Below are 21,473 nucleotides of genomic sequence, written 5' to 3'. Positions count from 1 at the left end.
GCTCAGTTTAAAAAAAAAGTATAATTTTTAAAGGCAATGGTTTTTAATCTGTTCTTGATCTTCACTCAGTACAAGGTCCTTTAGATAGTCCATGACACAAAGTTTTAGAGCCATTCAGACTGTGAATAACAGTATTTAGTTCATTTTGGATAATCATACAAAAGACTGACTTGCTAAGTTGTTGGCAGCCCATAAGATAAAATGAAACTTCATTTTTCAATGAAGAAGCAATCCTGCCAAAGGGAGTAAATGAGAAGTGCAGGGACTTATGTTGCAGGCTGGCTTCTCACTGGTGTCAAGTAAGAATCAACTTTCTAAGTGACTCTACCATTTTCTTAAAACTGAAGATGACAAAGATGACCTACTGTGTTTTGCTAGGTGGTAAGAATTTAGCAAGGCTCATTACTTCCCAGCCTCTGGCACTGCCATGCTTTTCATTTCTTACTAGCTTGCATTCAAGCATGTAGCTTCTACTTTCTCTTCGCATGAAGGTAGAAAAGCACTGACAAATGGGCATTTCCCATGTGCATTCCCAGCTTCCCAGAAAGCCAAGACTTAGAGATGTAAACATACTCAAAACCAAAAACATCATTCCATTTCTTCTATAGGTCCAAAAGTTTCAAGATGTTTTGTAAAGCCTGGCATTTTGTGCCAACACTGGGACCCTCCAGCTGGGACTTGGGTGCAGCCAAGTCAGAGGTTAAGACAGAAACTGGTCATGGCTGAATCTCAATACAGATGAGATGAGTTAACTTTCAAGGGGCAACTAAATAAATAGATAATTGGATAAAAGATTTGATTATTGATAATTATTGATAATTATATTGAATTAAAATTATTCAGTATAATTATCAAAGTGATTTAAAGCATTCATTTCAGAAGAGGTCTACATTAGGCAATCAGAAATGGAAAATACTAAAAAACAATGTGACATTTGTGAAAAAGTATCATCTCATTATCAAATATTTCCTTTTTGTGAAATGCAACTCTTTCAAAACAAGAAAATTGATTCCTTCACAGAATATACATTGAAATTGTCAGAATTAAGGATTTCTACAAAAGATGATACTGCACTGTATGATTCCATTTTTCCACGTCAATAATTGATAGACAAATGCCTTTTCTTTCCATATTATGCAGTTATAGAACTGTAAACAGATAAGCATCTTTACTCAGATCTACATTATGTACATGAGAAGTACACAAATTCTCCACAGCCCAAAGCAAACACACTTTTACCTTTGTTCACCTTCAGCTATAACATTGCTTTATTTCTTTCCAACTCTTAAGTATTATTTACATTAATCACTGACATTCAAAGCTTCTAGAAGAGAAAGCTTATACCCAGTCTACATGATATAGGTGTGGTTTCAGCACACCTTAAAGATAAGCATTACTAAAAGTCAGTTTAATAGTCAGAAATGTTTATAATTTAGTGCATTGAAGTGTATCCCATAACACTGATTATTACCAACCCCAAACCATCTTCTCAGCAAGATGTGACAGCATCTTTTTCCAAAATAGGAAAACAACAAAATAGTTGTTTTCCAGTCCAAGAGAGGACTATATACATGAGAAGTGAGGAGAGGAATTTGATAAACTGATGAAAATGAGCAATCTTCTGACAACTTTAAGGGATATTTTGTGCAATATTGCAGACAGGTCTGATCATTGTCAGAAAACTGGACCATGACAAAAAACACAACACCTTCTTACACAATAAAGTATTTCCTCTATATTTTTGATTCATATATTGTGGCTTCACTAAAGAAATACATTTTTCCCCTCAGCACTTGCAGAGCTGTGATTTCTTGAGAATGACCGATCTGTGACAGGATTCACATACTATTCTGAGGCTCAGATAACCTGGGCTTGTGAAATTCAGAAGTTGTTTTTCTTCCTGGTATGGTCCTAGTTGTCTTTCTTCCAGGTAAGCACCTGAAAGAAAAATTTAGCTGACAATGAAATTGTGTGAGGCAAAGAAGAGACCAGAGCTTTCTCTTCACAGCTTGACTTCCACATCTCAGCTGTTTACAGCTACGGCAGAAAGCATTCTTTGACTTGTAAGCTGATCAAATTTGACCTAGAAGTTAGAGAGAAATGAATATGGAATTCTGTTAATACAATCTTTTCTAACCATATAGCATTTTATAAACAGCCTAAAACATGTAGCAAGTGAAAGAGGTGGAAAAGAATAAGGTATTACAGCTTTCACTTACTCCATGCTAAACCTAGATGAATGCTATCAAAACTGCTATTCCAAATGCACAATGGTATCAAAACATAGCACAATTTATACATTACTATTCAGAATTCTCCCCAGTTTTGCAGATATCTTCAAAGGAAAAGATACTGAAATGAAACAGCTAATTGGGAGCTGGAGCTCAAACAACAAGCTCCCATAAGCCTGGCTCAGTAGATCTCGACTATTCAGCAGAAAAAACTTCATGTGCATAACGTCATTTAGGGACTCCAATAAATGATCCACATTTCAAAAATGCCAAGCCTCTTGGCACTAGCTGTATTCTGCAGCATCCTTGGTAGTCTTGGCTCTCCTGCCACTCAGATTAGAAAAAAGGCCAGAGCACTCTGTCATACATCCAACATCCTTCCCACATGGGAAACACCATACTTGCCTGAACTTCATCTTAAAATGGAATCGGGAAATAGCTATGGTATGTCCCAGGCCTAAAAGGTAAATTCTTGGTCCTGGACTTCAGAAGCAATCACTGAATTTAAGAGGAGCTGTCAAACATTCATGATTTTGTGAAACAGGCTACTTGCTTGGGAACCTACCTATAATGGCAAGCCTATTCTGAAATATGAAATAGCCTAGTTTTGAAACTCTTGGTTAAATCTGAGTACAGGGAAAGTAAAAACTGAAGGCACAAACAAATGAATATTTCAGAGTCTATGTTGAATGAGGAAATAAACTGGGAAAACAAATCTGCCCCTTCCTCTCCCAGTGTTCATAACTGGTTAGACCTACAGCTTCACTGGTTAAGTGGTTAGACCCACACTTTTCTTATCCCTCCACCTCCTTTAGTGGGGTATATTAGCCCTTGACCTGGGTGACTGCTTGGCTGGCAAAGGCTGCCATATGGTCTGCTCTGTGATGATAGGGCCAAAGTATTTTGCTCTCTTGTTTCTAAGCACTGGCAGTCAGGGCCATACTGTATTCCAGGCACTAAGTGATAAAATCAGCAGTATTTCAGGGACTGCAAAGAATTTTTCAGACTAAGGGTACCATACAGGCTGGATATTGGATCTTTTCATGGCAATACAATGAACTGCCTTTAGATGATTCCTCTGGATTAATTCTATACATTGTTCTAGGACTTTGTTCAAGTCACAGCTGGGGCAGAAACTTATTTAACCTAAGACCTCAAGAAGTCTCTAAAGGCATCCACCAACAGTTACTCCAGCTGAGACAAGCCTGAACCTCTGACTATGCACTGAGAATCCCCCTTTACTGATCAGGGTGTAATGGCAACAGTTGTGTACAGCCATAAGGAAGTGTATGCACAGTTCTTCCTCTGCCACTGCATGCTCCTGTTACATATCTAGGTGAAAAGTGATCCCTAGAAGCTGCCATACTGGTAGCTGGCATCCTACTCGTTATTTATCATGAGATTCACTACCTTTTCCATAGAGAATCTTCTTATTTCTGGTTTTCCACACTTTTGCACTGTGGCACCAAATGATATATATTCAAACTGATACAAAATTCATTAATAGGCACAGATATGGAGAAAAAAACCTGCAAAACAAATACCAAAAGAATAGCTTCTAAATTAGGCCAAGACATTCTGCAGTGACATTCAAGAGGAAAAAGCTTGTGTTTCATTGGAATAATAATCAAACACTCCACTGGATGCCAAGCAAATACATGGCCAAAAGCAAATAAACTTTACTATATTAGTCCTTCTGTCAATCCATCTGTCTCCTCCTTTCACTCAGCTTCCCCATCTTGCTTCTGATATGCTCTGCAGTAAAATCCATTTTTTTACTTGCAAAAATGAAAATATTTTAAAATATTCAATATATATGTATTTCTAGGGTTATTTCAACATTTCTCATGGCATAATTTCATGAACTACTCAAAACCCAGATATCAAAGAATGTTTATAAATATAAGTGCACAAATATCCAAATATGAATGCATTTGTGAAAAAAATTCTATCACTGTGGCCACAGAAGCTGATTTGCATGTGTAGACTTGGTTTTACAAATCCAGATTGACTAAATACAGTTGTCTGTCACCTTCTTACATCAAAATCAAACTTAAATCAAAAACAAATTTAAACTCTAGATTTTTTTACAGTTAAAATGAAATTAGCATTATTACTCCAGTCTGCCATTTTCCTCATCATGCATGGTTTATTTACTTACATCATTTTAGTATGTACCTCTAGGCTTGCTTTCTTGATACTTTTAACTGTTGAACAATCCAAAATCACAAGCTAAAATCCATATACAAGCAAGATGACAAAATCAATGACTGATTTTTAAGGTTTTGAAGGTAAATTGAAGCTATTTTTTCAAAGTTGCATCATTTCGAATTATCTATTATTACATTCATTGAAAAAAATGGAACATATATTCTGTGAAATACTCTTAGTTTTGGCATTCATTTTCATTCCTATTCAGAATGAAGTGAAAATTCTGACATTATTCGCAGAATAAAAATTCAGCATAGTTTCATGTAGGACATGTATAAACAATATTGTTAAAGGTCAAAATTAAATGAAATATGCCAAATTCAGTATACAATGATTTAATATTAAACATTTAAATCTGAGACTAAACAAAATATGGAAGACTATCAGAACAAAATAAGGAAGCCTAAATGGTATGTTTTCATCTGTCCTATCAAGCACATTGCCAAAAATTAGAGTCACTGAAATATTTCTATCCTGACAAAACACTCATTTTCTCTTGGAAAACTTACAATGGATAAAACCATTATGGTTTGTGTATTGCTTGATTAATTCATGGGAAAACATTGATCTATTTGCCAGTGAGGTAGAAGGGCAAAATGCTTGAATGAACTGGAAGGCACAATGCCCTGGAGCAGGCCGATGGCAGAGTTTACACCTTCAAGGCCCAACACACAACTATTTTTCAGCTGCGTAGTTCTTGCTTTTATGCAATTGGTTTCACACCTATTTGCACAATGGGGAAGGAAGGTCAAAGACAAAACATGAGGAGTAAATGCACACAAAGCTCAGCTCCATGTGCAACAATGCACAAACTGTGGGGGAAACAGAAACGTGCTCATAAAAACAAAGAAAATTAGTCAGGCAATACAAATACACCTGGTTTTGCCCAGCAAGGCCTTTCCTCCTAATGAAGTCTGCACAATTTCACACAGAACTTGCTCTAAACTGCACTTCTCACCACTACTAGGCTAGTGAAAATGACTGCTGGGTCCATGTTCTTCTGCCTTGGGGCAATTAGGCTTACTCAATTTAAAGACCATTTTTCTTTTTGCTTCTCAGGAAGAGGAAGAAATGCTGCCAACCTATCCTCAGAGCTTCAAAACTGCATTCAAGAATAGTGAAGCAGAGAAAGTCCCAATTTAATGTACTGCAATACTCATTTTGAACCAATCTTACCCTTTCCAATTTCCTTCTCCTTTTATAAGAGGCACCCAACTATGAAAGCCCTAAATTGAGAATAATGAATCAAATAACCTTTGTCACGTAATTCAGCTGCTATCCTCCCTCAGCCCTGCTCCCCTCGATGCTATTAAAACTTGGGTGTGTCACTGCCCTATTCCACAAATAAGGAGTTTTGTCATCCAAATGGGCAGGATACAGAGATGCAATTAGCCAGCAGTGGAAACCATGGCAATATTGACCCTTCCTTTCAATGAGTTTCTCTCTTCATAGATCTGTTGACAGCTAAATAATCCCAATTTCATTTTTGGGAACATCCCTAATCTATTCAGTTAGGCATAAAAAATAATCCAAGGGCAGCACTAGCATGCCTTTTGAGTAAATGGCTATACCTAATTAAAATATAGGTCAGTATTTGCGTGACTCACTTTGAAACTAATGGGTAATCAATAGTGCCTTCATTTTTACCAGGGTTGCCTACTCTCAAGGGCAGTTATTCACACATGGTCCCCAGGGGAAGATAAGCTGGTGCTCTTGCTGGTAGTGTGTTATTAAACTGAAGAGATGCAACCAAAAAAGGGAATTAAAGTCTTTGTAATATTACACACTCTTAGATGCTATTTAAGTAGTGGTTTATACAATTCACCAAATTGCATGATTCACAATGTGCAGATAGGCAGGTAGTGTCTAGATAGGAGTATTGCTCAATTTCCCATATGGTTTATTGGCAAAAAGATGCAGTAAGAACCATGCAGTCTCTAGGCTTGCTATTTCCTTACTGAAAGGGAATTAAAATTTGGCAGCAAAACTGTCTCTGCTCCAGAGAAAATGACACTGCTAACACATTGGTTATCTCTAAATCTGTCCATTGGATCCAGACTCTACTCAGGGCAGCAAGTATCATGGTAATATCAAAGCAATTATGAAAAAGACCAGTACAGCTAACAGATCTTGCATCTATTATTTCATCAAAATTATGTCTATATGCAAAAAAACTCAAGTCACAGTCCACTATGAATAGTATTTGAAGCATAAACAGTTTAGATCTCAATTCAGGAAAGTACATAATCACATATTTCAGTTCCATTGAGGCAATGGTTAAACAAGTACAGATTTCTCTCCTGAGTGATGACATTTTATTGAATAGTTATATGAAGGAGCCTATTATCTTGCTTCCTACATATCTCCCTACATTGGTAAAATAAATGAAAGTAAACAAAAGGAGCTCTGCCATGCTCCAGAATATGCTAGTATCCAAACAGAATAAAGATGCAAACAGGAATGAACTACAAGCCCAAGAAGCAATTTAATATTCTGAGAACCCTTGAGTTGACAACAATGATATGGCATTATTTTACTTTCCCATTTATGAAGAACAGTGAATAATAAAACCATAGCTATTGTGAAAGTTCTTTTCCCCCCCCAAACACTTCTGCACATTAGCTTTATTTTACAGCATCAGACTAGATGAATTTGGTTATACCTATGAGATGGTCTTATGTTGTTTAGGCTATGTCTTGTCCTAACCTCCAAGAAATCTCAATAGCCCTTCAGATAGGGCATCAGAATCCTGGCTGCACTATTCACTACTTCGAGTGGATCACTACTTCGAGTGGATTATGATCACTGCCAAAGACTAGCTTGCTTTGTCCCTGAGCCAGAAAATTTAATTGTTTCTGCTTAGGCAAAGATTTTAATAGATACATCCATTTCCTTTCTGTTCATTATTTGATTAATAAAGGGATGAAGAAAGCCAGGTCTCTTAGATTAGTAAGAGGTTTGACTAGCAAGTGGTTAAATGTGAAACTAACTACAAGAAAATGTCAAGCATGGAGTATATTAAAGAGATTGAGATAGAGATTAAAACCAACAGGCTGCATGCCATTACTCCTGGAAAGCCTGAAACTGCCAATGCATCTAGCACAGCTGTGGTCTACATTGCTTTGCGAGATAGCCCTATTAAAATATCATTAGTGGTTCAAAAAGGTGGCTTGCACCTTAAGGTTTGCTCTTTTACATAGCAAGAGCTATCATTTACAATCCTGTGTTGACTCTTGCTGATGTGTACAGATGTGCAGCATTTACATTCTGCTCCATGGGGAGCACAGCCACCACACCAGGGCTGCCAGAGCTGCCGCAGGAAGGACAGAGTAGGGAACCAGATAAGAAAAATGGCCCTGCCTGAGCAGGCACAGCAATCCTCTCCTCTTGTCAACCACCACATCATGGAGGCCAGTCAAGAGGGACAGGACGCAGAGCATAATTCACATCTTTGCTGCTGTCAGGAGTGTTTTTTGCCTCAAAACACTGGGAAATTATTTGTAAAGAAACAAATCCAAGGTTTTGAAACTTTGAGCATCTAAAGCTTATCTAAAAGTATTTTCTTTGCTTCCTTAGACTATTTTTGAAGAGGTGGCCATTTTACATTGAACTTCATTATGTTATACCACTTGAGGCTGTAGATACTTCAGTCTGAGATGAAAAGAAAAATCCATTACTTGAGGCAGGAATGCCTGCATACCTTCAAACCTTGTTGAATTTTTCAAGGGCAGATAATTATTTGATTCCCCACCTCTGATTTTCCTTATCCTATTTATTAGCAGCTGGTTCAGAGAATTAAACCATCTGCTCTTTGAAAAATGAGTGTTGCTGGAAATAAATAGTTTAGCCTTGGCAGTAAATTTATCCAGACTGCAACTTGTCCTACCATTGCTGCTTCTACTAATAAGATTACAGCTAGAATATTACATCTGTCAAGAACCTTCATAATTGCTTTTAAAAGTGAAGTATGGTTCAGATCGAAATTCTTAGCCAGTTGAGTAATTTCTGTGCTTAGTTTTCAAATGTCTAAAAGGATGATTTGATTGTAATGCAAGCCAAGTGAGTGAAGTGGTAGGCACAGACAGTCATAAGTTTAATTAATCTTATTTGAAGATAAGTACTAACAGGACAAATTATAAACAATGACCTTTTCATTTTTTGCTTGTAGCTCATGAAAACAAGGAATTCTGCAATTTAGATCATGCAAATTCTGAAGCTCCTATGTGTCTGTGCAAACCATGCAACGGAAAGAACGGATGTTTGACTTCACTGAACATGGAACAAAACCCCATATACTGAAGTGATAAATAGCTCTGACTGGAAAACTGAGAATAGCCTATCATTCATTTCACTGTTGATATTTCTAATTAATACCCTTCTTCCCAAATGACTGAGAAGGCAGTTCAGGGCACTCTGTTCACACCTGGAAGATGGGAGAACAGAGTCCTTCCCTGAAGCCTGTCACTTCTCATTAGCTTCTAGGTCTGAAATAAGGGAATAACTATATCTTTGAAATCAGATTTACACAGAAAAATGTCTAGTCAGCATTACTGCTATAAACTACATTTTAAAATAAATGTCACCACAGAACCTGCAGTTGGCTGGGCACAGAATACTGCAAGCAAAACTCTTGGTCCCCTATATTCTATACCCTACCCCCAAACTTCTGGTATAGAGTATCACTGGTTGCCTAGCATGGTTTTTGACCTGAAGAGTTAACAGAGCCACAGAAGACTGTATATTGTTAACATTGCTGTTCTTACTCTTTGCTTGCAGAATCTTTTAAATAAGAAATTCAAAAGGCATTAGAAACCTAGTAATCTTCACAAATTCCTTTTGAGGTAAATTTCTGGTGAAGTAAAAGGCTGGGAATTTCAAATGCAGGCACCTAGTGTTATCTTCTTAAATGTCTCAGGATGTAATGAAGATGTCACCCAAATCTTCATCACTTCGGAAAAATTAGGCCAATTATTTCAGTGCCAACTCACTGCACAGCTTCAGAAGTCTACCCTGGAAAATGTCAGCCCAATACTGGTCTCAGTGAGTCACTGATAAACAAGTTTAAGGCTTGGGAGCAGCACAGGCATTTCAAGGGACTGCAGACAAGCAGAGTGTGACTTTTTCTCATGCCTTGTCAAGCAATAAATCTGTATCCTCTCTCACTTTCCAAAACACAAGGTCCAGAGCAAACTACCCCATATGCCCCAACACTGGTAATTTCAGCTAAGAAGCCCATTTCCCTGCTCTAATGGTTGGAAGCTTCTAACATCATTAACCTCTCATTCTTGCACAAAAGCTGACATAAAAGCAGCCCTTTCTTCAGGTTGTTTTTCAGAAGTCAGTGCATCTTAAGCATAATGGACAGGACTCTGTTATACCACTGCAAATTTTGATGGGCTTTCATCAGGGAAAGCTGAAATGGAAGCATCATATGGCCTACACACACACCAAATACTGGACTTTTCTGGAAGTGTAACATAATACAAAATAAAGTCATTTCTTTCTTCTATGCTTCCTGCCTCCAAGGAGTAAAGGCTGAAAGCGCTGTTAGTTTTAGGGCAAAACATCAGTGGATAAGAGTATTTCATGCAACAGTCACCAATTTGGCTCAGGGGATGAATAAACGTATCACGTTTCTTTCAGGCAGCAAACAAAGAAGAATTACTTAAAAATAAGGCAAAGTGAAAATCAATCTACTGAGTTAAAAATATGTTAATATTTTAATTGACATATTGCATGTCAGCAGGAGTGAAATGAAATAATCTATCTTTCTGGACACATGATCATTTGTGTTGCCAGAAAACTGTTCCTGTTTTTTAAGTAGAGGAATATCTCTCTCTATCCTTCTCTGCATATGGAATATGCCATCCCCCTAATGATATAACTATATATAACTACACCAGAGAGAATGGAATTTATATTCATGAGATACAGATGGCTTCATAATTCACTAGCTATGTAGGCCTGAGTGAATAATTAGGCCTCCCCTATGGAGCAAAAAGTAATTCCAAGTCTCAGAGCAGTTAGTAAATAACTTACCTAAGGAGACTTAAGACCTATTACTAGCTTTATGACACTGGGCAACTCTCCTCTCCACTTTTCCCAGCCTCTCTGCTTTACCTGTTTAGACTAGAAGTTTTTTTACCTTAAGGTATCACTACAACAGGTAAATACTTGGCTAGGGCACCACCAAAACCTTTTCTAGTTTTAAATGTGAACAGATTTTCATCCTGTATACAGTGCACCTCACACAGGGGTCCAGCTATGACTGAGGGAAATGTAAAAAGGCAATTGAAATACATTCAGAATTTTGACACACCATCCAATTTTCATGTCAAACTACCAAAACTCAAGCTTCCCATCCTTGAGCCAACCATTCTCCCCTTGCTTAATATTAGATACCACCAATACTGCAAAGTGATATTAGTCTCCTGAGTTACTAAGATTTCAGACCTACCAAGCAAGCTAGAAATACACATTACATCTTGTGCCACAGGTAAGCATCAAAGCCACACCTTGTTGAACAGCACCATGGGAGGCACTCTTCACTCATACACTCCTGTAGTGTCTGGATATATACATCAGTGCTTGTTAAAACACCCGCAAATAACCTAGTGCAGATAGCTAAGAACTGTTAGCATAGACAAACTAACCATTAGGCTTCATGCACATGGCTCAAATGCAAGATGGTGCAAAGCAGTTAGCTGAAAATTCTCAGGTTTAGAGTTTTTGTTACTACCTAGAGAGGTTTAAAGTTTAGGAGACAAATAGATTTTTCTACCAGATCTTTAAAAGCTCCCTATGCCTTATTCCCCATTTCACAACTGTCTACAGAACAAGTCAAAAAAACTACCAGGATTTTCCTTACCACACAGCTCTCTCAAAGTTGCTATCTTTATTGTCATCTTATTTTTTAACTTGCTGCTCCACTAGCTTCAGTATAAGCCCCCTCAATTTTTTCTAAAAAAATTGTTGGCAATTCCAAGAGTAACAGCTTATAGAAGTGGACATGTGAGCAATTATTTGGTGATAAGACATCTTAAGAGAATTTTTTTCCAAAGATTTCTGCTAGTGAGTATAAAAATCAATATATTTCCTTACTGAAGGAAATCAGAACTAATTATAAGCATGAAGTGAATTGTGTTTATTTTTTTTCTGCCTCAAAAATCCACAGTATAGCTTTCCAGCAACTTGCTGTTGCTCAGTTAGAGACACAAAAGAAATACAGTCTGGTATTTCTGCTTATACCAAACCTAAGAAACAGAAGGGAGACTAAAGAGAGACAGTTAAACTTCTACATAGAATAATTTAGCTGTAAACTATCACAGTACATTTAAAAATAAAATTAAGCTTACAGTAGACCCCTTGAGCAAGGGAGCATCATCACAAAATGAAAAAGTACATACCTGAATAAAAGCTTCAAAAAAAGTTCTTTCTTATACTTACCTTGTTTCTCTAAAACAGCATAACACACTAACTATAAGAATTTCTCTTTAGAGTTCATAGCAAAGCAGAGAGACACATCAAGAAACTTCTACTTTTCTCTTAAGAAAAATAAAAACAAGGAGTCAACCCACCACAATTTATAAGGACAGCAATGAGAAGGTGTATGAACTCAGCTGAGATCACTCACCTTAGGGTCAATTATAAAAACAGCTTTTTTTTTTTTATTGCTTTTTAGGCTGAAAGTATAAAAGATCTGAAAGTCAGCCCCTAGTGATGTTTGAGAATTTAGGGAGTAAGTCTTGTCTTTAGAAACATGAGACAAAGTATTAACTATTGGTGTGCCTTCTGCTATTCTATTTAGTTAGCTAGATTAAAATATAAAGAAATTGTTTCTTTATTAGTGTAGGATCTGAATGATAAAGGAATTAATTGCTTATTTGAGCAGAGTCTAATGATCAGCAGAACAAAAAGATCTTTTTGCTGGAAGAAAGAATATAAGTCTTTACTTATATATGCATGTTTTTTTAAGAAGACTTGTATTCTAGGTTCTTAGCATCAAGTCTGTACTACAGGTGAGTGCTTATAAATATAAGATAAATAATTAAAAGGTAAGTAACATCTACTTTAGAAAATAGTGCCCATTTTTAGTTGTAAATTGATAATAAGCTTTCTATAGCTATTTAAAAATAAGATGCAAGCTCTAGATTAAGAACTTCTCCTGTCTTGAGTTTAGAAGATATTTGTTAGTTAAAAACTGTTAAGTAAAACTGAATGCTTCATTCTAGAAGACTTGTAAAGTATATTAGTTTCTAGCTATGCATCTACATATCCCTGTAAAACTCTTAAACTAAGTGTGCATGCCTTAATGTATATGAAAATCCAAGCATATTAAAAAGATATTTTTCTAGGATATAATTATTTCACATATATTATACAGACTAGGTTCACTAAAAAACTCTTTTGTTTTTCTGTTAAGTCAATTAATGAGTGGTAAATATTAAATAAAGTATCTCTTCTATAACAAACTTTCTTGAAGAGGATATTAAGCCTGCTAGAGTTCCAACAAACAGGTCAAAAAGAGTGAGAACAGAATTTAGGTAAGAGTTGCTCCTGAAAACTAATATTTTTTCTTAGTCCATCAGGCAATTGCACAAAGACAACAATAAGGGCTGTTGTTGTTACTGGTCTTGGCTGGAAAGTAGTAGTTTGGGCAGGGACAGATGGTGGAAGAGGAAGGAAAGATTCCAGGGTCAGGGATCTACTTTCCTCATAGTTTGCTCAACTCTGGCTTATTCAAAAATTATACATCTGTGGACATAACTGTGAAGCTCTCTTAAAATTCAGGGAGCAAGCAGGCTCCCTTTGCTTGAAACAAAAAAAAGCAGGTGTTAGGGAACCACAGTATCTAAGGAGAAAAACTCAACTTATTTGTTTTTAAACTAGCTTTTACATTCTCTCTATTCCAGTGAATTACCTTTTCAGCCAGTATAAACTTGTGCCTGCTTTCTCTTTTTCTTTTGCTTGCAGAAGATGTCTATAAAATGCAAGAAGGGAAAATTCACAGGGATGGATTTTGGACTACATGAATCCACAGGATATAGTCTAGGAATAGAATTTTACTTTGATTTGCATATTTCTTAAACTTTAATTTCTTCATTATTCTGCTCAGCTGTGCTTCTAGTGTTTAACACTTACTAATTATTAACCCCAATGTGTTTGAAAAAGTCAGTTCTTGGTGCTTCTAATATAATGTTTTCCCAGTCAAATCAAGATGTAATCTAGAGAAAGTCACTGTTGCTTCACCTTTCAGGACAAATAACTTCATCGGGTTCTGATTGTTGAATATGTCACTTAAAATGTGTATATGTGATCTCCATCTCCCAGCACACAAGCAAGCTAATGCTGCAAATTACAGGTAATTATTTTGCAGTTGAAGTGAGGAAACAAACTGAGAGGCATATTATGTTTTCAGGGACATGCCCCTAATGATAAAATCAGGGAAAGAGTTAGTAATACAGAAGCATCTAAGTCTAAACAGTACTGAAACATCAATTTATCTTCACAGCTATAGCAACCCAAAAAGCTTAGGAAAAAGTAATGGTCATACCAGTTTAACCTTTTGTCCCAATTCTGCATATCATGGTATCTATCAATCAGACAACCATTTAAAGAAAGTAAATTAATTCTTTATTTCTAGCTTAAAAATCATTTAGTTAATGTAGAGTCTAATCCTGTAAGCTGTTAGCAGTTAGCCTAGTTATCAGAGGCTCTTCCTTTCCAATTGATGGGAAAATAGGGCAAATGATGCAACTGAATGCTTTGCATAGGCCTGCTCTCTGTGCAGTGGCTGGTGTGTGGTTCCTGCCTCTTAGCAGTTTCATTAAAATAAATGTGGCATATTGAATGGCTTGGCTGCTGCTGTGGTTCCTGCCTGAATAACTTCAATCTCTGACACCTGCTTCAGATAACCAACTTATGAAGGTGGAAGATTTGTTTTAGAATCTTGTTCTCTGCCTATTTATTTCCTTTGGCTGGAGTATTTAAAACTGTCTCCATTTCTGATTATCCTTACTTTGCTTTTATGTTGTAGGTAACTTTGAAATATCCAGGCTCCATTTATATAAAAAGAGACATAAGGAGACTACTAACTTTTAGACTATGATTGATACTGCTTGATTCCATTGGAACTTCAACAAATCAAAAATTAGCCATATATTTATGCATGCAAATATCTAGCCCCATAGCTCTACATCAGATGCAAATAGGATTTGTATATGTGAGCTGTCAGCTTACTTGATCTGTGCATTCACTCAAATGCTCTTTGCATGAAAGTGCAATTACACATGTAAAGTGCAGAGAAAAATGGATCAGGCAGGCTTGGAACCTCTTCAAAAATTTTTCCCTTAGTGTATTTTCTTAAACTAGCCTTTTCAGAATAGCTAAAATAAATGCTAATGGTATGTATTACATTTGCCAAGCAACCTCTCCAAAATTATCCAGTGGAGGGAATATGGTTGATTGGTTTACATGCAGTTTTGGGAGCTGCAACTTTTGAGCTCTGTTCTCTATTCTGTTCTGAGTGATCATGGGCAAAGTAACTGGACTGCTTTTTTTCTTTATCTGTAAACAAAAGATCAAAGAAATAAAATGGAAAAGTAATTTCTAGCCATGGTTGCTGCAACAAGTAACTGGAAAACTTACAAAGTTTTGACATCTTCATGTGAAAGAACCTAAAGAAAGGTGAAGTAGTATCAACAGTACAAATGTAATTAGGCTCCAGTGGTGTTAGCTGAGCAGGCAGGGCTGAGTCATGACATTCTTCTTACATATAAAGCATCATCTTTTAAATAAATATTGATCTACAGAACAGCTGCATTCTCAGTCTTCCCTTTGGATTCCTTTTATTTTTTCTTTCCCTAAATGGGCTTTTGAAATTGAATCTACAAAACTCCAAATCTGCTGCTGAAGCTGATTAATATTATAACTTCTCTCTTTAGGGCTGAGAGACAAACAGATGTTTTTACTGTCTCAAGGGATATTAAAGATCCCACAATGATTTTTTGCAAGTCAACTTATCCCCAAAGTCCTGTCATGCTGTGTGTGTTCCTAGCCCTTGTCTGAACTATTCTAAATACCACCAGAATACCAAGCTGAAAATGTCTACTGTCTTACCTAAGGTTGCTCATATTTGCTGTTGATACTTGGTGTTTCCATATCATTTATCATAAAACTCAGGAAAGTGAACTTTTGCCACATTTAAGACTGAGGTGCCATGAAAGGAGGTAGGAAAAAACATTATCACACTTGCAAAACAGCCATATATGAGATCATTTGTACTTGCACATGTTTTACAGAGGAATTAACATACTAAAAATGACTTAAACCTTGAATGTTGTGTAGATTTGATTTCAGTTACAATGAAACAAATCCAAACCAGTATAGGCTTCTGGAAAAAAAAAAAAAGATGCCATACTGTAAGGGTGTGTGGAAACAAGTACAACAAAAGATGCTTTCTAGGTTTAGGGGAAAAAAAATTAACCTCTGATTCAGCAGTGTTGTATCAAAAGACAAATATTCTTTCAGCCAAAGTCAAAGAATCTGACATCTCCTGTGCCTAGAAGAATCTCCTGCTTCTCCAGGTACAAGGAAATGTTGGAGTAACTCTGTGCATGCAGTACTCCATCTCTCTTGAGAAACAGACTGGATTATTGATATGATCATCAAAGCTGAAGGATGTGGTGCCAGTGTGGCATCTGACGGCTAAGTCAGGGGCTTAAGCACTACGCTAACTGCTCCCTTTGGCACAGCAATTCAGCACAAGGGTGGTAAAGTCTAACAGTTAGTGCTGAGCAAAAGAGAACATATTTGACTTGATTTTTAGTAAAATCTTAAAGATCAGGTGATACTGACCTGCTGCATTAAACCACAGAACTGAACCTCCTAGGGATTTACTCTGGCTCACTTCCAGCTCATGACTTCAGATAGCCTATGTGATATTTTGGTTTTGTATTTTAGAGTGGACTGAAAAATAACCATTCTGAATTATACATTAAAGTATGACCACATTTGTGGACACTTCTTTTGGGTCACACTAATTATCAAATATTAGTGCTATTCATCTTTTTCTGAAAGAACACACTTCTGGTTCAGCGATATGGACCAGAAGGTCCATATAAACTTTGTACTTCTTCCTTAATACAAATCTAGATATCCCCTTTTGTTTTTAACAAAACTAAATCAGCTTGCTTAAGATGATAGTGTTCCACAAGTCCGATTTCTTTTTCTTTAATTTTATATCTCCTCAAGGCTGTCTTCTTACACAACGAGCCCTTTAGTATTTCTTATGCTTCATGTTCTGAATTACTGAACCAAGATCTCATGATAAATTACTATTCTATTACCCTTTGACTTCAATTTTTAAGTAAACACTTCTCAGATTTATGTGTAATATAACTAATAAATTTGGCAGATATTTCATATTAAGAAGCCTAAGCAGTTCAAAAGAGCTTTGGCTGCTTCACTGGCAAATGAGGTGTTGTGATGGGAAAACAAAACACAACTCCTTTCTGACAAGTAGAGTGCAATTCCAGAACAATCAGGCTATTACTTTTTTCAGGGTTTTTTGGCTTGATTTCTATAGACAGTAACTGCCAGGAGGGCGGATGACTTTGAGGCTGTGCTTATGATTGTACCTGCCAGCTCAGCTGATCAGGCTGGGCCACAAAGAGGAAGAAACGCATTATTCACTGTGGTGTACTTACCTGCAGTGCAGTGCGCTGGAAGGCCTGTGCACTCTTATTGCCATCAGTAACACTGGTTTTCCAAGGATTTCTTACCATGTCTTATCACCTATTTCCTACAAGTATCACTTCTTACACTTACATTCCAGAAACAATCTTTCATCCTCCTTTGGGTCTGAATTAAAAAAAAAAAAAAAAATTCAACTGGGTTTGCATTTGCAGATTAAATAATTAAAGGATTAAATAGATAATTAGGAAAGTGGCTTGTGCAATCACCCAATAAATATATCATTTGACTGGAAAAAGGAACTTGTATTTGAAGCCTTAACCCTTTGAAATCCTGGGATTCATGTTCCCCAAGTGATGTTGTTTCACAATTTGTCTTTGTTCTACAGTCTAAGGATGTTCTCTAGCAATAGTGAAAACCGCTTACTTGGGCAAGCATTAGCATTTTGAAATCCCCTGCAACAATTACTTGATATACAAAAATTGAACTCTTGAACATTACTTAGAATATTTTGAGTCATTTCATACTGTTTCTTTCTATGGATTGCAGCACTTGGACCTGGTCATTAGTATATTTAAATGTTTAACTAGGTGAGAAATAGCTTAACATCTGTCACATTCATTTCCCAGATGAACTACTTGCCTATATAACCCATTTAAAAAAAAAAAATCACTGGAATCATATTAGTAATACAAAAGACACCTACCTATGGTATATATTGGTATGTATATAATCAGAATGAATAAGCCAAAAGAGTGAGCTTTGGGTAATAAAAGGCTATTAGTGAAAAACTAAGTATAGAAATACTATCAGAAAAAGTGAATCCACCTCATGAGTATGTCTGAGCCTCACCAAGGGATTCACCGGAAATCAAAAGAAAGATGTCCTCAAGTTGTCTTCCCCATGCCATGCAATGATGATCATTTAGTTTGAAGAGAAGCAGCCTGACAAATGTGTAATATAATTAATGTGTAATACATGGTCTGAAACCCATGAAGACCTTATCTGCTATTTACCCACTGTGTTAAGACAATTTACTTGTTTTGTGAAGGTAGTAGTTGTGCCATTCTATTATCCTTTTTGGATATGTTTGAGATTGGAGCAGTTCTCTTCAAAGCAAAAAAATCTAGTGTGTCCCTGAGCAGTCCTCAAACAGAGGGGGGGTCCTAGAATTAACTGCTCTTTTAATTAAAACTTGAGCTGGAGATGCTGTTCATCTTGGTTTTATTTGTTAATAAAGCCAGTTGTAATAAAAGCTTGCATTTTGAGCTTGCACAGCATGTGTTACCAACTATGTGGGAGCTGGCTGTGAAAACTACCTGTCTAGCACTACTAATCTGTGCACATATACTGAATTAATTATAGCAACAAAATGATATAAAATGTATAGATTATGTCCCTTGATACTTAACTGGCCAGAACAATATGTCTTTTCTAAAAAGCTCTAATTAAGTAATTTAAATATTCATGTTTTTCCAAGTGGGTAGCTGTTCTCATTTCAGTGGGTTATTTTCTTTCTTTCTTTTTTTTAAGCTTCTCTTGAGATCTGAGTCTTTACATTTCTAATAGACAACACTTTAAATTGGAAAGGGTCCCCGCAGGAACCTGCTAATGTCACGTCATTGTCATCGTTGTTACTGTTACATACGTTAGGCAGATTCAGCTGACAGGTATATTTCTATACGCAGCAATTGTATCTTCATTTTTATTCTGTAGTCAGCTACAGCAGGTATTTCTGTACAATAAGAATGGCTTTATCCCAAGAGCAATCGAGCAGGCAAACTACGCAAAGTATGCTTCTTTTAATTTGTATTTCATATAATCATTCCTGAATAAATTCAGAAATAGTGCTTCTATAATTTTGTGGAATTTAGTTCTAGCTTACAAAACCCAAACTCAAAACTTAACTGTCATGAGATTTCAAAATAACACTGTCTGTAGATTTTCCTGAGAGAGTATGTTCTTCTATTCAATATTTTGGCCGTGTTTTCCTTTTAAGCATTTGTTAAATTAGACGGCCAATAAGGAATTGCACTATTATGAATTCTATAGCGGTCAGAACCTCTCTCGGGCGTCTTTTAATTCTTCAAAAAGAAAAGCTAAATGATGCGTAGCAAAATTTCTCTGGACTTAAATCACACTGGTCAGAAAAAGTGGTCTGGGCTACTAGCTTTTAATAATGATAAAAATATATAGAACAAAGTCTCAAAAGAACAAAAGTGTTATTTGTTCATGGTGGCTTTTTGAGTCTAGATAATCACAAATTTATTTTTGTTATGGGAGAAAATGCATGTTAGGTTTTCTCATAACATGAGTTTCCAGTGTTCACATAACATGTATTATCAGTTCACTAACCTACTAAACATTTGCTGCCTCCCCACTTCCCTCCTCTGCCAAGTGTGAGAACTGTCAAACTGAAGTAGGTCAATAGTGGGATTAAGCCCTGTAATTTTGGGGTAAATATTCTAACAAACTCTGTAGATGGTCAAAGCTGGCCACTAAAGTTTACAGTTTTAATGAATAAAGCCCAATATCTTAACTTCATGCTAACACTGAAATTTTCCTATTTGAAAGATGTTTTCATTTCTTGTATGCATGTAAATCAGAGCAGGCACAGCAGAACTCCCAAAGGGACTTCCTTGAGTCACTGGAGTTGCACAAGTGGCTTATTAACTGTAGTCAAAGTTGATGTACTCAGCCTGAGTAACTTGTAACCCCAATAAAGATTTTTTTTTTGGGGGGGGGGGGTGAACAGAAAGGGTTGTTTAAAAAAAAAAAAAAAAAGAGAGAGAGAGGGCAGAAGAGAACCTTAAATTCTCAAAACCTCAAGTGGAGATGGAGGGAAAGGTATTTGCTTTAACCCTACTATGATTGCCCTGGTACAGAAACAGTGTACTGCAAAACATATTCATGATAGTTCACTTCAGAAATGATATCAGCAAGCTTCCTAATTCAGACTAAGATCTGGTCTGACCAGGCCAATTCCTGGGCTGTAAATAGCACTCAGTTGCCTGTTCTTGTCCCATGCAGGCATAACTCCTAAATCAATAATCCAGGCTTCTTATCAACTTAATCTAAATCATGACTTGGCAAAAATGTCATGGGCTTTTGTCCTGCATTTTCAAATTGATTAATGTACCTAATAACTTAATCGCATTACTCTTCATGGTCTCCTACAAGTTATTCAACACTACCAGGCCACCTGCAAACAGTGTGGTGATCCCGCTTTGATTAGTTGCATGCTCTCTTCCTGTCCTTCCTGATCTATAAATTAACAGATCCAATGTGAGATCAAAGCAGGGAATCTGTCTTTTTGACTCTGAAACCAGTTAAATGAGTGATGTAATGTCAGTTTTCAGTTCAAAGTAGGTCTGGGGCCTTCCATAGCATGGGCATTTTCAAAGGCACTTTTAAATTTTACACATTTTTGTTCTCAATGTCCACAGAGTATCTTCATGAGAAGTAGAGTTACAGACTTCTGTGTATCTATAAACACAACAGGTGAAGCTGATGCTTTGGTTTTGCCTCTATGACAACCAGCCTTTTAATTTTCTGAGCATCCTAATGTTTTTTGATAACACCTCTGTTTCAAGTTCAGAATCAAGTTAGTTAATCTGGCTATTGACATTCTTGACAGCCTCCAAAACTGACCCCAAGGTGACAGGTTTCTAGTTTCTGGTTGTCATTTACTTTCTCTGCGTCTGACACCTGAAGAATTCAAACCGAGACTGTGTATGAAAAACGTCATGTGACAAATGCCTTATAACTCAGAGCGTCAGTTCGAAAGGCTGACGTGAGGCTAGCAGAGTACGTTCGCTGCTAACTTAGCAGATCATGAGAAATCACCTGAACTCTGTGTAAGCATAGGCCAAGCATTATAACGGGAGAACTCATACACTGGTGGTCTGGTCTCTTGCTGATCCAAGACTGTAAATGTTCTGGGACAGACTTAATCTGTAAGAGTGAAGCAGGGGCAGCTCTTACCTAGTGGGCATGGGCTCCACTCTCTCCAAGGACTTTGTAAACCTAGCTAAAAGTCATCTTTTGGCTCTGTCTTAACATGCAGTGACAAAAATAACATAGCTCATCTTTAAAAAGAACAATATAGTACAAAACAAGAAAAGTATAGCCTGCTTATTTTCAAGATGATACTAACAAGGTAGTATTTAGTTGCTCTTTGTTGGAAAACATAAGGTGTTCATTTTATAAAAGTTGTAACTTTCCTACATGTCTTTTTTCTTGCTCAGCCCAAGTTGTTGCATGCCTGAGAAGTCTGTAAGGCATTTAAGCATTATTTAAAAAAAAAATCTCCCAGAACACTTAGCAATTTCCTCTTAT

The 21,473-nt window shown here is 36.6% G+C and overlaps 1 long non-coding RNA gene across 1 annotated transcript; it reads right to left on the bottom strand.

The window, feature by feature from the left end:
* Positions 1-1,709: 1,709 nt before the first annotated feature.
* Positions 1,710-17,298, bottom strand: LOC135330125 (uncharacterized). The gene is made up of 2 exons (XR_010391924.1): positions 17,150-17,298; positions 1,710-1,938 (listed from the first exon to the last, which is right to left on the bottom strand). It is a non-coding gene; the product is annotated as an uncharacterized LOC135330125 (long non-coding RNA).
* Between the last annotated feature and the right edge of the window lie 4,175 nt (positions 17,299-21,473).

The sequence above is a fragment of the Dromaius novaehollandiae genome, chromosome 16, assembly GCF_036370855.1.
Source record: "Dromaius novaehollandiae isolate bDroNov1 chromosome 16, bDroNov1.hap1, whole genome shotgun sequence".
Classification (NCBI taxonomy): domain Eukaryota; kingdom Metazoa; phylum Chordata; class Aves; order Casuariiformes; family Dromaiidae; genus Dromaius; species Dromaius novaehollandiae.
This window is presented reverse-complemented; position numbering and strand designations above follow the sequence as displayed.